The sequence below is a fragment of the Rhea pennata genome, chromosome 2 (assembly GCF_028389875.1).
Source record: "Rhea pennata isolate bPtePen1 chromosome 2, bPtePen1.pri, whole genome shotgun sequence".
Taxonomy (NCBI): Eukaryota; Metazoa; Chordata; class Aves; order Rheiformes; family Rheidae; genus Rhea; species Rhea pennata.
This window is the reverse complement of record NC_084664.1, coordinates 26,962,621-26,976,201: the sequence shown is the minus strand read 5'-3', so window position 1 is coordinate 26,976,201 and position 13,581 is coordinate 26,962,621. Positions and strand designations below refer to the sequence as shown.

The 13,581-nt window shown below is 38.3% G+C and overlaps 1 long non-coding RNA gene across 1 annotated transcript; it reads right to left on the bottom strand.

Annotated features, from left to right (window-relative positions):
- Positions 1-8,903: 8,903 nt before the first annotated feature.
- LOC134136044 (uncharacterized) lies at positions 8,904-12,908 on the bottom strand. Its single transcript, XR_009957414.1, has 3 exons — positions 12,830-12,908; positions 10,319-10,448; positions 8,904-9,281 (listed from the first exon to the last, which is right to left on the bottom strand). It is a non-coding gene; the product is annotated as an uncharacterized LOC134136044 (long non-coding RNA).
- Positions 12,909-13,581: the final 673 nt, after the last annotated feature.

Below are 13,581 nucleotides of genomic sequence, written 5' to 3'. Positions count from 1 at the left end.
AAATTTAATATGTCTTCTTTCTATTTTATAAGTAGAACCACTGCTGTTAGGTTGTCTTAATATCATTTCTGTTTATTGAAGATGAATACAGAGGCCTCTTGCTTCTAAATGAGTGAGTTTTGCTTCAAATTACATTAACTTTCAGTTAAAAATTTTCAGGTGTGTGTCTTATCCCATTCCAGAGAGGGAACATGGTGGGAAAACTACTAAAGATTTTTCCCATTTTTTCTCTCAACTCTAGACTTTCTATAGCTAAGCTTTTGTCTTTGATCTCAAAAAAAATTATTTAAATAGTAGACCCTGCTGTGTTTGTTGCAGCTCTCTGACTGGACTCAGACACACAAGCCCATTTCAGAAGTCACAGTTCAGTTTAGATGCTGTTTCTAAGTAGGCAGGTTTGTCGTCTTTTTAAAGCGTCACTGTGTGGTGTAATCTCTGGTGACACATTTGAGAAAAGGACTATTACTTCTTATCTGTCTTGATGCTTGACATGAAAACTTTTACTGGAGTATTTGGGGGCTAGATGCAAAAGGGGACCAGAGATTTAAATGGGCAGTAAAGGGAAACATGGGAACTGAAGCCCCAAATTTGAGAACGGCTCCATCTCTCCTTACTTTTTGGTCTCAGAATTTCCTAGGTGTCTGGTCACAGGTGACATAGTCTGGACAATTTGATAACAGCTAGCATCTAAACCTAGAAGGGATCTAAGAATTTGATACTTTGCTGCTTGTTCCACCTCAGAGGCTTAGTGAGAGCGTTTTTTTTATGGACTGGACTCCCTCCAGAATGCAGCAGTGGCCACTTATATATATATATATATATATATATATATATATATATATATATATATATATATATATATATATAAAAGCATCATTCAAAATCCAAGGAGATATTGCTAGGGCATTCAGTGAAATATCAGAGACCTGAATTTGAATCCCTTATCTACCTGGTATCAATCAGGAATTTAGCCTAAAACAGCTATAATTCATGCAGGGTTCCCTAATGACCATGTTCTGGAGGACTCGGGGAACAGGAGAAGGCGACAGGAGTTTCTTTCGATCTCCTAGTGAAGCTATTTCACTTTGTATAATTTGTCCTTCATTCCAGGTAAAATACTTTTACTGCAGTATCCCCTTTTGCATTTCCAGTAAATAAAAACTAATCTCTTATTTTATCTACAATGAATTCCAGCTGCCACTGCCCTGATTTGCTTAAAGTTCTTAGGTTACTTCCATGTCCCTCCAGACTCCTGTGGCTTTGACTAATCTAAATAATTCTTTATCATCTACAACATTTTATATGACTCACGACTGACTTCCTTTTTCAGTTTGCTGATGAAACAGCAATGGTCCAAGGTTGGGTCAACTGTTAGCATTTTGCCTCACTGAAAATTAATGTGGCCCACACCATCCTGCAAATTAACCTTTGTTATAGTAGCCAGTGTCCAGCAACCGGAATAGTGTGTCACAGTGCAAATTTCTGTTGCAGAGGAGGGAAGCAGTGATTATAATCAGCAGGGTTCATCTTGTCTTGCACAGGTAAACTTCCACTGAAACACATGACTAGTGCTTTGCATGGGACTGTCACACCTGCTGCTGAACATCAGTTGCTGGAACAGGCAGATTTAATTAAACTCCATTACATAAGGTCACTGCTCGATAACTTTCCATTCCTGTTCAAAATTTCTCTTCTTTTCTTAGAGGTGTCCTGTGAAGGAATATATCAAAGACTTCTTAAAAATTAAAACATAAGCTGGCTCTTCATCCTGAGTTTGTGGCACCACTCAGGGACCTCAAGAAGAATCTCATATTGCTTTGTAAAGTGTTCCAAGAATAGGAGAGTAGCTTCATCTTTCTCTGTATTTCAGTGGAATTTAAAGTTTCAAAAAGAGAAAAGAAGAAAATTCATGTGGAAACATAACTTTTTTACCCACGGACTTAATGCCGACTAACAGACTTTTCTTTCATCATATCTCATTTTAACAATGACTGACACTAATAAATGAGTTTCTCATAATTCCATGCTTTAGGAGAAAAAAGGCAGTCAGTTCAGATTGTATTTCTTGAGCCAGATTTATGACTGCCATAAGTGTCCCCATTTCTACTGATTCTCTCAGCTGCAGAGGGGAAAAAATGGGGAATATTTTACCGAACAATGTTTTATTAGACACAGTGGTCCACGTTAAAAAAAAAAATCAGTGAACTTGCATCGTTGAACACTTGTGGAAGATTTGGTCCCTAAGCCTTAAAGTCAGTTGTACTGCTGAGGGCAGCTGTTCATGATCCAGACAGTGATAAGAAATCTGTTCTACTAGATAAATTCAAACTCGCTGTGGTGATGTAAATCTGGAAGAACCACACTGCAGATGTGCCAGAAGAATTATTATGCATTTACGTTAGTGTTATTGAAAGCAAAACCTCCCTCATTATTTTTCTAGAAAGTTTTAAATTATTATGCATAACTCTCATTGGTGATAATTAGCACAGAGATTCTTGCTTCTGTTGAAGTGAGCCTAATTTTTCTGTATATGGTGGTCCTGCACAGTAATTTCTGTCATCTGAGAAATTAATTGTTGAGGTGAAGGGGTGTTAATAACAGTATATACAGCCTAAGGAACAGCAATAACATTAAAAAAATCAGTGTAAACAAGAAGTATGAAAGCATGTTGTTTGAGGTATTAGGCAAGTGATGTGATCATGAGCTGTGATTTCCAAATTAATGCCAGAGACATGAGCATTCTCAGTTAATGTCTGAACTATTCCAAAAAGTGAGAGAGATCATTCAGACAAGTTAAAGACTAATTTATGTAATTTAAAACATTGTGTCTATTATGTGTGAATAAAACAAGTCCCTTTTAATAAAGTTTCCTTCTGTACTGGCAACACCGACAGTAACTTAGATGAATATTGACAAAATGAACACTCTTCGAGACACAGTTTATTAAGTCCTGAACTCTTGTGTATGAAGAGTTTTAAATACAACTGGAACTCACCGTAGATCCCATTTTCTCACCTGATGGGGCCCAACTTTGATCTGATGAACATACAGTGATATTAGGCCTAATAGTTTCTCATGCTAGATCCCTAGTAAAGGCTTTAACATACTAACCGTGGGTTAAATTCTTTCATACATCCTCCAGCTGAACTGTAACTTTTTGCTCAGAGAGCTTTCTTGGAGGTAAGGTACTATGCACTTAGCAAGTATGCAGAATCTTTTCTAATGGGATAATGCATGATTAATGTTTTTAAGGCCTAGTGTACAAAATGCAATAATAAAACTCTGTGGTATTTTTCTCCATGTGTTGAAATTAAGATAAAGAGGCTATTCTAAAAATAAAAGTTATTTAAGAAGTTAAGAGATAAAAGAGATTGAAAAGCTCATTATTGAACCAAGATCATGCTTGCCATTGGAACAGAAGCTGTCAAAAGGAAAAATCTTGAGTTTTCTTGAGGTTTAAAAAAAATCCTTTGTAAAATGCCTTCAGTAGAAAGTAGTAAGAACTGCAAGACTTTTTTACGCTTCTTTTCTCTCTAGGAAAGGAAGGTAAATCTGACGATAAAAACAGTGATGCAAAACGCTACTTAACACTCTTATAAAGATACAGACTGATGCACTTCATTACGAGAAGTCTGTACACTTCCCACTGTGCCAGCCTGTGGGACTCTACCAACGATTTCACCAATGCCTGGAGCAAGTCCACAGGCTGCAATAACCTCCTTTATATGCAGAAAAGCTGTCTTGCACATATCAGGGTTCTTCATGCAGCAGCACATATATCTGCTTTGTCTGAGGTCTTCTCTGTGAATTTAAAAAAAAAAATTCCTAGCTTTATTTCAGAGCCCATACAATTTCTGGACGGACAATGTGAATGTTTGTGTTCTCTAGTGGAGCAATATGTTCTTCTCTGTTGGGAAAGGAAACTTTAACCCGATTCTTTATTCCAGTATATCTCCAAATAGGAGATATACTTTAAACCAAAGTTGCTTTTAAGCCTATAATATAAAAACCCTAGAAAATCTCTGCCTTAACAATAAGGTATTTCCTTGTTTAGGTTTTGTCAGGGACCATTCCTTCCAACTTTAAAAAATCTGTAGCTTTAATGTCACTTTCAAGACTCTCTAGTGTTAGAATATAAGGCAATGTTGAGGTACATAGATACTGGTTTATAATGAAGGAGAAATTTCTAAATCTTTTCTAAACTTTTATTAAAATTCATCAAATAGATTGAATATTCCTTCTGATGCATCAAAGGTTAGCAGATATCTAATCTAGTTGTCACTTTTGTGCTGGCAATTAAACTGGGCTCCTTAACTGATCTCATAATAGCAGCTGGATGTCTTTTTAGTCTGAGTTAATCTGAGCTGTGATAAAAAGTACATTATAAATTTCAATAAATTCTTATTTTCATAGAACATCTAAAGCCACAAACACCTGAAAAATGTAAACAAATGGTTGAAGCAAAACTTAAATCATTTTTTTTTCAATTTTCAATTTTCCCTTTAAAATTGAGACTGAAAAAAATTGCAGACTATATTCTGCAATTATGCTGATGGAAAGGTGCTGTTGATCTCCAGGTATACAATAAAGAGGCTCTTTCCAAAACTGTTGAAGTTGAGTTATCAGAGAAACATCAAACTCTTTGTTGCTCAGTTTTGAACAAACTTGTTAATATTTCCATTCCTAGGAAGCAGAATTATGCTTTGGAATGTGATAGTGAGCACTTAATTACATTTAGGTTGGAGTCTTTCTTCTTCAAAAAGCTCATTTGTTTTTATTTTTCTCAATTAATTACTGAAAAGTCTTGAAATCCTTCTTGTTTTAGACCAAAAGATGTTTTGCACAAATATGCTGTGTTTCAGCTCCAGAGGGTGGGGCTCTGGGCATCAGAGCAATAAAACACCATCAAACTATTTATTGCTAAAATCCTTGGCGCTGTCAAGGAACCACTGAGAACCCATTCAGATGACTTCATGGAGAGAAAGGAGGCAGGATGTATTTTAAACCCTTGAGAAAGGTGAAAAATCACAACTCTTCCAGATTCACCTGTGTTCACAAGAGACATTGTTCAGTGATGCTCGTTGTATGCACAGCTAGGAAATCCGAAATTGGAAGGAGGAGAGAGCCCTGTCTGGCTCTTTACACATTCTTCCCGCTTTACCCTTTCAGTCTCTGCCCACATAATGTTCATGTAGCAGCCAGAAAACTCAGGACCTGACAGTTTGCTTAGAAGCTGTTGTTTAGAAGTTGAGGTTGGACCAGATGATCTCTAGAGGTCCTTTTCAGCCCAGTTTATTTAATAATTCAACAAGTATAAGTGACTATCTGAAGTGAAGAGCAAAATAATGCTGGCAGTCAGGCTAGCTGAGCTGAGGCAGTGCAAAGAAGAGCTTGAGGACACCGCAGAAAGGTCCAGGATCTGACCGAATCCCTCTTTTGGGGAGGCTGGGGTACTCCCTGTTGCCATTACCTGGGCAAGTCCCTCCTCTGCTGGGCACCTGGATTCATGGAGGCACCATGCTGCACTGTGGGCAGCTCTGCCCCACAGCCGGTCCGGCTGCATGGGCCGGAGTAACGGAGCAAAGGATGCAAGGCACAGCGAGCGGGTTGTGCATTGCTCAGGGGTGGTCTGGGGAGGTCTGTAGGGAGCTGGGGCTTTGCATCATGCCATCCTGCCTGCCCGTCAACCTGGGTATGAGCCTTGCCTTCTCCTTTCTTTCCAGCAAATCCACTGCACCATACTTTCTGTGCACTAAACTTTATCCCTATGGTCAAGACACATATTTTACTGCACAGAATAATATTGGTTTTATACCCTCTGAGCATTACATGAAAACTTGTTGGCCGCATGGTCATATTACAGCACGATCACTGATCAGCTAATGTACAAACATAAAGAGATAAAAAAATCCAAACAGCTATCTGGCTTCTCAGGTTGAAAGCACATAGTATTAACAGACCTTTGAAGAGTATCACTGTGCTCAACAACAGCCTAATGGTAATATTTTCTCCATCAAACATACAAAAACATAAAACAATATATGTTTTGTTTTCCAGCTGATGCAATAATATCAGCACATTGAAGTCAATGCTCTGTAAGGTGCACCAAGGCACAGCTTGAAGAGTTGCAGCTGAATAATTGCACTATTTTATTACATTCAACTGAACAGATGAGAAGATAAATTGCAATGCATAATTAAGGACAAATCAAGCAATGGCATACATTATTGCTAAAGTACATACACTATTGTAGAACTTACTCTGTTTCAGATGCTTGGATACTTGCATTCTGAAACATCGCTAGGACTCAATTTTTCTCTGTGTTTTGTCTGTTTAGTTTCCATTTAACAGTCACTCAGTTTCAGGAAAAAATGGTTATTGCCCTAATCAAGAGCCATGGAAACTCTGCCTTGTGTCAGAGAGACAGTATTGGATGTATTTGGTTTGCACAATGTCTCCTTTACTAATGATACAGATTTTGCAGTCTACTTTGGTCACTGTTCTTTTCTTAGTTTCAGTAACAGAGTGAAAAAAGGGGTTATTAGGGAATGAATTGCATATCTTGTATCTCTGTGGAGAGTGTTTGGCACATGGAAGGTGAAAACAGAACAGGTTAGAAAACAAAGATTGCATTTGTAAAGGTATCTGATCCCTGATTATTCGGATAAATGATTAGTGGAATTTTTAAAAGTGCCCAACAGTCTAACTATGATTGAAATACCAGGGATTTTTCCAGACGCTTTTCAAAACCTCCCTACATCTTTATTTATTTAGGTAAATATATTTAAAAATATGACTGACCAAAAGTCTGACTCCACCTTTCATTTTCAAAGGTGATAGAAGACCAGATTGTTCACAGTCCATATGAATTGTCTTGCTCAGAATTGTATGCTTTGGCATCACCTAACATTTAGACTCTTTCCTGTCCTGTGTTTCAGGTGCCAGGGATCTCACCAGACAGTACTCAGGCGACCAAGAGAAGGACAGTCAGTATTTGACCCTCTAGAGCTGACTAGAGTTGGAAAGCTGAAAACGATGAAAAGAAATGGAAAGGCACATAAATGTCTGACCTAGTACAGCTGTTGAATTGGCCAGAAATAAGAGTCTTCCTCTATGCGGAATCCACAGCTAGATCCGAATCTCTGCTGGACTCTGTCTTTGGGTCAATGAATTTCGGTCAATGACTTTTGTAATACCAGGAGCTGCCCAAAATATAATTAATGTGAATAAAGCAAAAAAAGAGGAGATTTCTATTAATGCTGTACTACAAGAAGATACCAAGATGTGAACCACCTCTGGTTTCAGTTTTGCAAACTAGAAACCTGTCCGTTGACATTTTGCGTAACCAAAACCACACCCTATGCTATTCAGCTCTGATTTATTAAACAGAAAGCTTTCATATCATGCCCTCTTTTCACGGTTGTTGGTACTATCTACAATTTTAGGTAACATAAAAGAAAACGTGCTATGCCAAAGATGTCAGTGGTTATCATTTTCGTTTTTAAATGTCTATGATTTTCACATTTCCACTCTGTGTTTACCAGTTCTTAAATGAATCATGCATAGAAGAAAACCCCTCCACAGATTAAATTGGTATCAGAACATTAAGAAAAAACATCCACCACACCCTGTGATTAATCCATTAATCCATCTTCCAAAACAAGTAATCTAATTAGCTTGCAAAAAAGAACATGACGCACACGTGGCTTTTCAAATGCTGTTGACATATGGAATAGTTCAGATTCCTGAGATACCTGGCCTTTCACTTGCAACTTCCAGTCCCAGTAAGACCCAGATCAGAATGTTTTTGCCCTCTGAAAGTCACTTGATGCCCAGCATAGATTGAACTGATGGTCTTAGGCCAGAACACAGAGAGCGGATCTCTTCTTTGAAGAAAACTGAAATTGCAAGTCCCTCCAAGTAGCAACCAGAAGCACAGGTGACTAAGCAATCTGCAGACTTCAAAAGACCTAAAGAGCTATCATTCAGACTCTTCATGAGCATTAAAACTCAACCAAAAATTGAATAACTCATGCATATATATGTATTTGCACACAGGAAAGAGGAGGAGAAATGGTGGAAGGAGAGTGCCTGGGGAAGGATATAAAGACTGATAGAGCTGTCAGCTCAGTTAAGAGAGCTACATAGTGTCAAGAGGCCACAAAGCAGAGTAAACTAAGAGTGATGGTTTTGGGGAGGACTGAAGCTGCGATTTCATACACTCCAATCATCCAGTTGTAAGGGGATCTGGAAAGAAGCATACAGAAAAACATTGTCATTCTATTCATAGCAATACAATTAGCTTTTAATATTTTAAGAAGATCAACCAAGATAAAGAGGTTGTTTTTAATCTCTTATTTTAATATATTTTTTATTTTATTATGTATTTTTCCATTTATGTCAGACTCTGCTGTCAAATTACAAAAACTCAGAAATGGAATGAGAGTAAACATGTGGCAACTGTCAAGGTCTTTGTCAGTGGACCCACCTTTCAGCTTATGGAGGTGCTGCTGCACGGAATTCATCTTTGCCAGGAGGACTTTATTCTCAGGTGCTGATTTTTTTGCTATTTTTTTTTGACACAAAATGTGATATAACTGGAATTATTTCTCAACCAAAATTTCATCCCAAAGAAAATTAGGGTGCTAGAGATCTTTTTCATTTCCTTCTTTATTCTGGAAATCTCTAGGGATCCTATTCAGTTCCTAAGAAGTTAGTTCTCCCATTGGCAGCTGAAAAAGAGTAAAGGCATGAATGCTACAGCTAAGATAAAGAAGGTGGATGATCCACCACATTTACCATGGTCCGACAAAAGGTCTTCTGTCACACCTACTACTTAGTTAGAGGCTGGGAATGGGTGCGGAGTTAGCATGGGGAAATGTGCATATACTTTATGAGTTGTGTAATAGTCCTTGCATTGGCTCCCTGCAGCTGATCTGAATCTGCTCTCTGGTGGGGTGGCCTTGTTGCAAATAATGGGAAAGACTAGAGATTAGGGTTCATGTGGATCCACACATGCTGATAAAGCAGCAGGGAGGTTCATGGTTACATTGATGGCTGACACTGACCAACATAAGGGTAAATCACAAACCGACAGAATTCATCCCGCAGAAGCCGCTCTTGTAAAGAACCTCTTAAACTTCCAAGAACACAGTCTGGAAGCAATCAGAGTGCTCAGTAAATGCAAAATGCAGGCCTGGTGAGCAGCACAGTTTGTCAAAAACCAAAATTCCTGTCCTTTGTGTAATTCTGAAGCTCCAAATATTTTCTTCCATGCTGGACTGGAACAAAGAAAATAGAAATATCAGCTTTTTAATGAAAGGCTAACCTTAGAAGATTGAATTACATTTCAAATGTATCATTTTTACTAAAAGAAATTAAAAGTAATCAAGTCCAATTAAAATGTGTCGAACGTAAGGAAGCAAAATGTTTTATTCTTTTGTCTCCTGAAGCTATTCACAAAAATATGTTCTCATGAAACAGCTAGTCTCAATGAAACTGATATTTCTCAACAGAAAAGTTGTTCTTTATGTAATGTTGTGAAGTCTAGCCAGGGACTTTCCATATACCTCATCTGTACACACTTACAGCATTGAGAAGTATTGTACACCTGACAGATGAAGAATCAGTATGATCATTCAACTGAGGATTCCACCAGGAAATACAAGTAAGAAACTATATTACACTGTTTGAAGATCTACAGAGTCTAGAAATCCTTTCAGGGAACTTACATGGCAACTATCAGTGCAGCACTTAGGAAAGTTTAATCTAGAGACAGCTTTCCATCAGCTGGCACATTTAGGGCCAGCTAATGGGAAGTGGTTCAGTGGACAATGGTTATTTTCTAGAACTGAGAGTTATTAAAATGTTGAAGTGCGGAAGAGGCTATTGTCTCCCATTTAGTTTTCCACATAAAATACTGGGTAGTTAAAGATATTTGCAAGAAAAGTTCCTTCACTTCCTAAGTCATATTTTCTCCCAGAGTTAAAATTGGTTTATAGAGTGTTTGTAGTTTGCTTATAACATGTACTTCTGATTTTATAGCCCACTATTTTATTATGTCCCATAAAACTAATCCAGAAACATCCCACCATGTTCTTCTTATTATCCAAAGTCTAACTCTCTAGTCTTTTTCCAGGCAATACTCCTAGTGAAATTATTGGGAATTTCAGTTGAGTGCAGGCTAACTTCATGCTATAGGATTTGGCTTAAAAATCTTCTTAGCTAATCTGTTTTTTCCATTCACTTCAGCAGTTTAAATTTCAGACATTCCCTACCGCAACTATATATGATGACAACATCTTTCAGACAAACATACCAGTTTAGCTTCATTAGTTTGCTTCCTCTAAATTCTTGGTTTGCGCTGTTGCAACCCATGTAATTCAGCTCATATTTTATTGCCTTTTATTGTTAACAGATATTACTTAACAACTCCTCCCACACATTTTCTGTAAAAGATGGAAAAACAGTTTTCAACTCCAATTAAACTGGGAAATGTTCTTTAAAAGTAACAACCAGGATGAATGCTAAAATAACTCTTTTGATATTGTAAGTAAGTTTTCTTTATAGTTCAAAAACTTCTTTAAACTGTCCTGAGGACTGCTCATTTTCTTTTCTTCTTTTGATTTTGTGACTCAAAAAGAGGTAATGTATCATTTCTGAAATACAAGTTTTTTATGTATTCATTCTCTTTCATTAATCTTTTTTGAGAAACATTTTCTTCTGGCTCAAAAGAGGGATAAATGCGCTTTTAGGAATAGATTTCCCAGGTCCTGCCATCACAATGCTATGAAGCTCAGCTCTTCTGGTAGTATTTTCATTCCACTGGGGTTTGGCAACAGACTGTGCCAAAGAAGTGATCACCTTATGTCTTATGAGAAACAAGGTCTGAATAGTGCTGGACTGGATTGGATAGACCAGCTTACGACACTGTGGGACAACCACACAATTTGAATTTCCACTGTGAAACAGACCTTCTCCCATCACTAACAGAATTCCTCCTATTACCTCATTCCAGTTCTAATACCACACAGAGCAGACACATTCCACAAGAAAATGAGATATCATTTCACTAATTGCTAGAAAACAGAATAGGAAATTATGCTCAAGAAGCTTGACTGAAAAGTTTTAAAAAATACAAGTTTGGATCTGATTCTAGAATCATAAAAAAAGCAAATTTATCTCACTGGTCATTAATGTCAGAGTTGATTTCCACTAAATGTTGAACTATTCCTGCAAAGTACAAATTCTCTCAGCTTCCCATAATGCCAATTTTCTGTGAGACCCAACCTGCCCGCTGTAATGCGCCAAGAATCAGCAGTTAGCCAGTGATACGCACGCAGCTCCCTTTGTGTGCCTCCCTATCTCTGTGCAGACTGGAAACCTTCCAGAAGTACTGTGCTGGGCTGTACTCCTCTTTTCCAGAGTAGGAACTCAGGGGAACATGCTGCCTCTCAAACAAGCGTGGTCAGCCCTGGCGCCAGTGTTGCTATGTCCTTCCCTGTCCCAATCCTCCTTCACGCGCTCCAAAATCAGACTAGCTGGCACCCTTCTGACATGCTCTGTAGGTGCTGACTTCTGCTTTCATCTCTCCCGAGGGAGGGAGTCCCAATTAGGTGTGTCATCAACTGCGAAGTTAGCAAAACTGCGCTGTTTGTCACCAGCTCCAGAAACACGACTTGTGTGTGTGTGTGTGTGTGTGTGTGCGTGCACATGTGCATGTTGCCTTGTGTGCCTTGCCACCGAAGCCCACATTTGATAGGGCCACTGAGCTATAGCAGCTTGAAAAGCAGATTCAAGAAGACCAGATCCAAATTATGCCAAGGCAAACATCTTTTCCTCCTCTCCTTCCAGCCTGTTAGGAATACCACAGGGTTTATCTTCAGGGCTCCCAAAGCCATATGGGTTATTTTTGCACAGCAAATTAAACAGTTTTCATGTGAGGGATAGCTGGCTTATATGCAGGTACTCTGGAGAAATTAACATTTCATATGCATGAAACTTTAAGATAAATCTTGATCTTGACCTGTTTTTGACTTAAGAGTGGGTAGCTCATCATCCATAGCTAACAGTTACCAAGACTGTTGGTATTAGACTCTATTAGACTCTAATGAATGCACCCAACAAGGCTAAGCTGCTTAACAATAACAGCTAAGGGTTCATGACATCTTATGATGACTGTTAACTGGTTAATGCCATGAAAAGACAGGTAAGCAAGGACCTGCTATAAATTGACACTGGTCGGCTGGATGAGTCAGCTGAAGACCTGTGCAATATCTTTGATGTCAGCAATACTGATCTCTCTCTTAGCAAAACTTCTGAGTTCATAGATGTCAATTATGTAGGAACTGTGTTCAGGCTGGTGAGGAAATTAGTGACTCAGTGGCTATTAAGGCAAGGAAATGTTTTAAACCATTTTGTTTTTGTTTAATAAACTATTGATTTTCTGAGTAACTGCATCTAGTGTTCCAGGAAATGCCACAAGGTTGGACAGCCCCTTCCTCTTCAATTTCTCACTTTTTTTTTTTTTTTTTTCCAGATGAATTACTTGTGTTGGGGGAGAGGAAATGTTTAAGTAAGTTACACTAAAATTGTTCTCTTATCTAAGTTTTACTCTTAAATAGCCTACCTGAAGTAAATCTAACAAGGGTACTCCTATACAATGGAAAGTCTCTACTTAGGTACAGCATCACTCATAGTAAGAACGAGAGAGTAGGGAGACTGTCAGGTTAGAAAGGAACACTGAAAGACTGGGAGGATGAGAGAGGAATGACACTCTTTTGGGTAATGTCATTTTACCTAGAGAAAGTCACAAGAATATGGCACTTACCATGCGATCTTCACTGCATTTCTGTGCAAGCTGGTTCAATTTTCTTTTTATCTGTAGCATTTACATCAGGTCTCACTGTTGTACTGAACAGATAAACAAATGCTTTAAAAGGATCTAAACTGGTAGAAAACATGATCTTAAGCTGCAAAAAGCATGTGTAAAGCCTTAAAATCAAACAAGCACAAAATACTTTTTGATTGAAAGGCCCCACGGCAGCCTGACATACAGTATCCTGTGGGAAGCTTGCTTTTCATAGCTATTGCCAGATTTCCACTCCCAGACAAAAGAATTTGGGAACATTCAGAAGCCAGCTTAGGTAGTCTCTAGAGATAACACCAAATGCATTTCTACCATCTGCCAAGCAATTAATGGAGCACTATGCATGTTCTGGTTGGGAGACTCTGCATGCCTTGACCTCCTGGTTCAGTGGCAGATGCCACAATATGCGCTAGTCCAGGTGGCAGTAGCAGCTTTGAAATGTGCACAAGAATTTAGCTATGTTCAGAATTGTCATCATTAGATAAACTATGATTCACCAAACAAAATAAAAAATAAATTCAGGCTGAAACGCAGGAAGGATCACTTAGCTGCATGACAGCCCTGCTGTACATTTAGATGCCTGGTGGAAACCGTAAGCTTAAACGACATTCTTAAGGTCCCTAAATTGTACATGGAGAAGGTTAACTGAAAACAAATGGGATCTAAAAAATTAATCTTTGAGGTAGTCAGTAAAAATAGACTGCAAGTGGGAC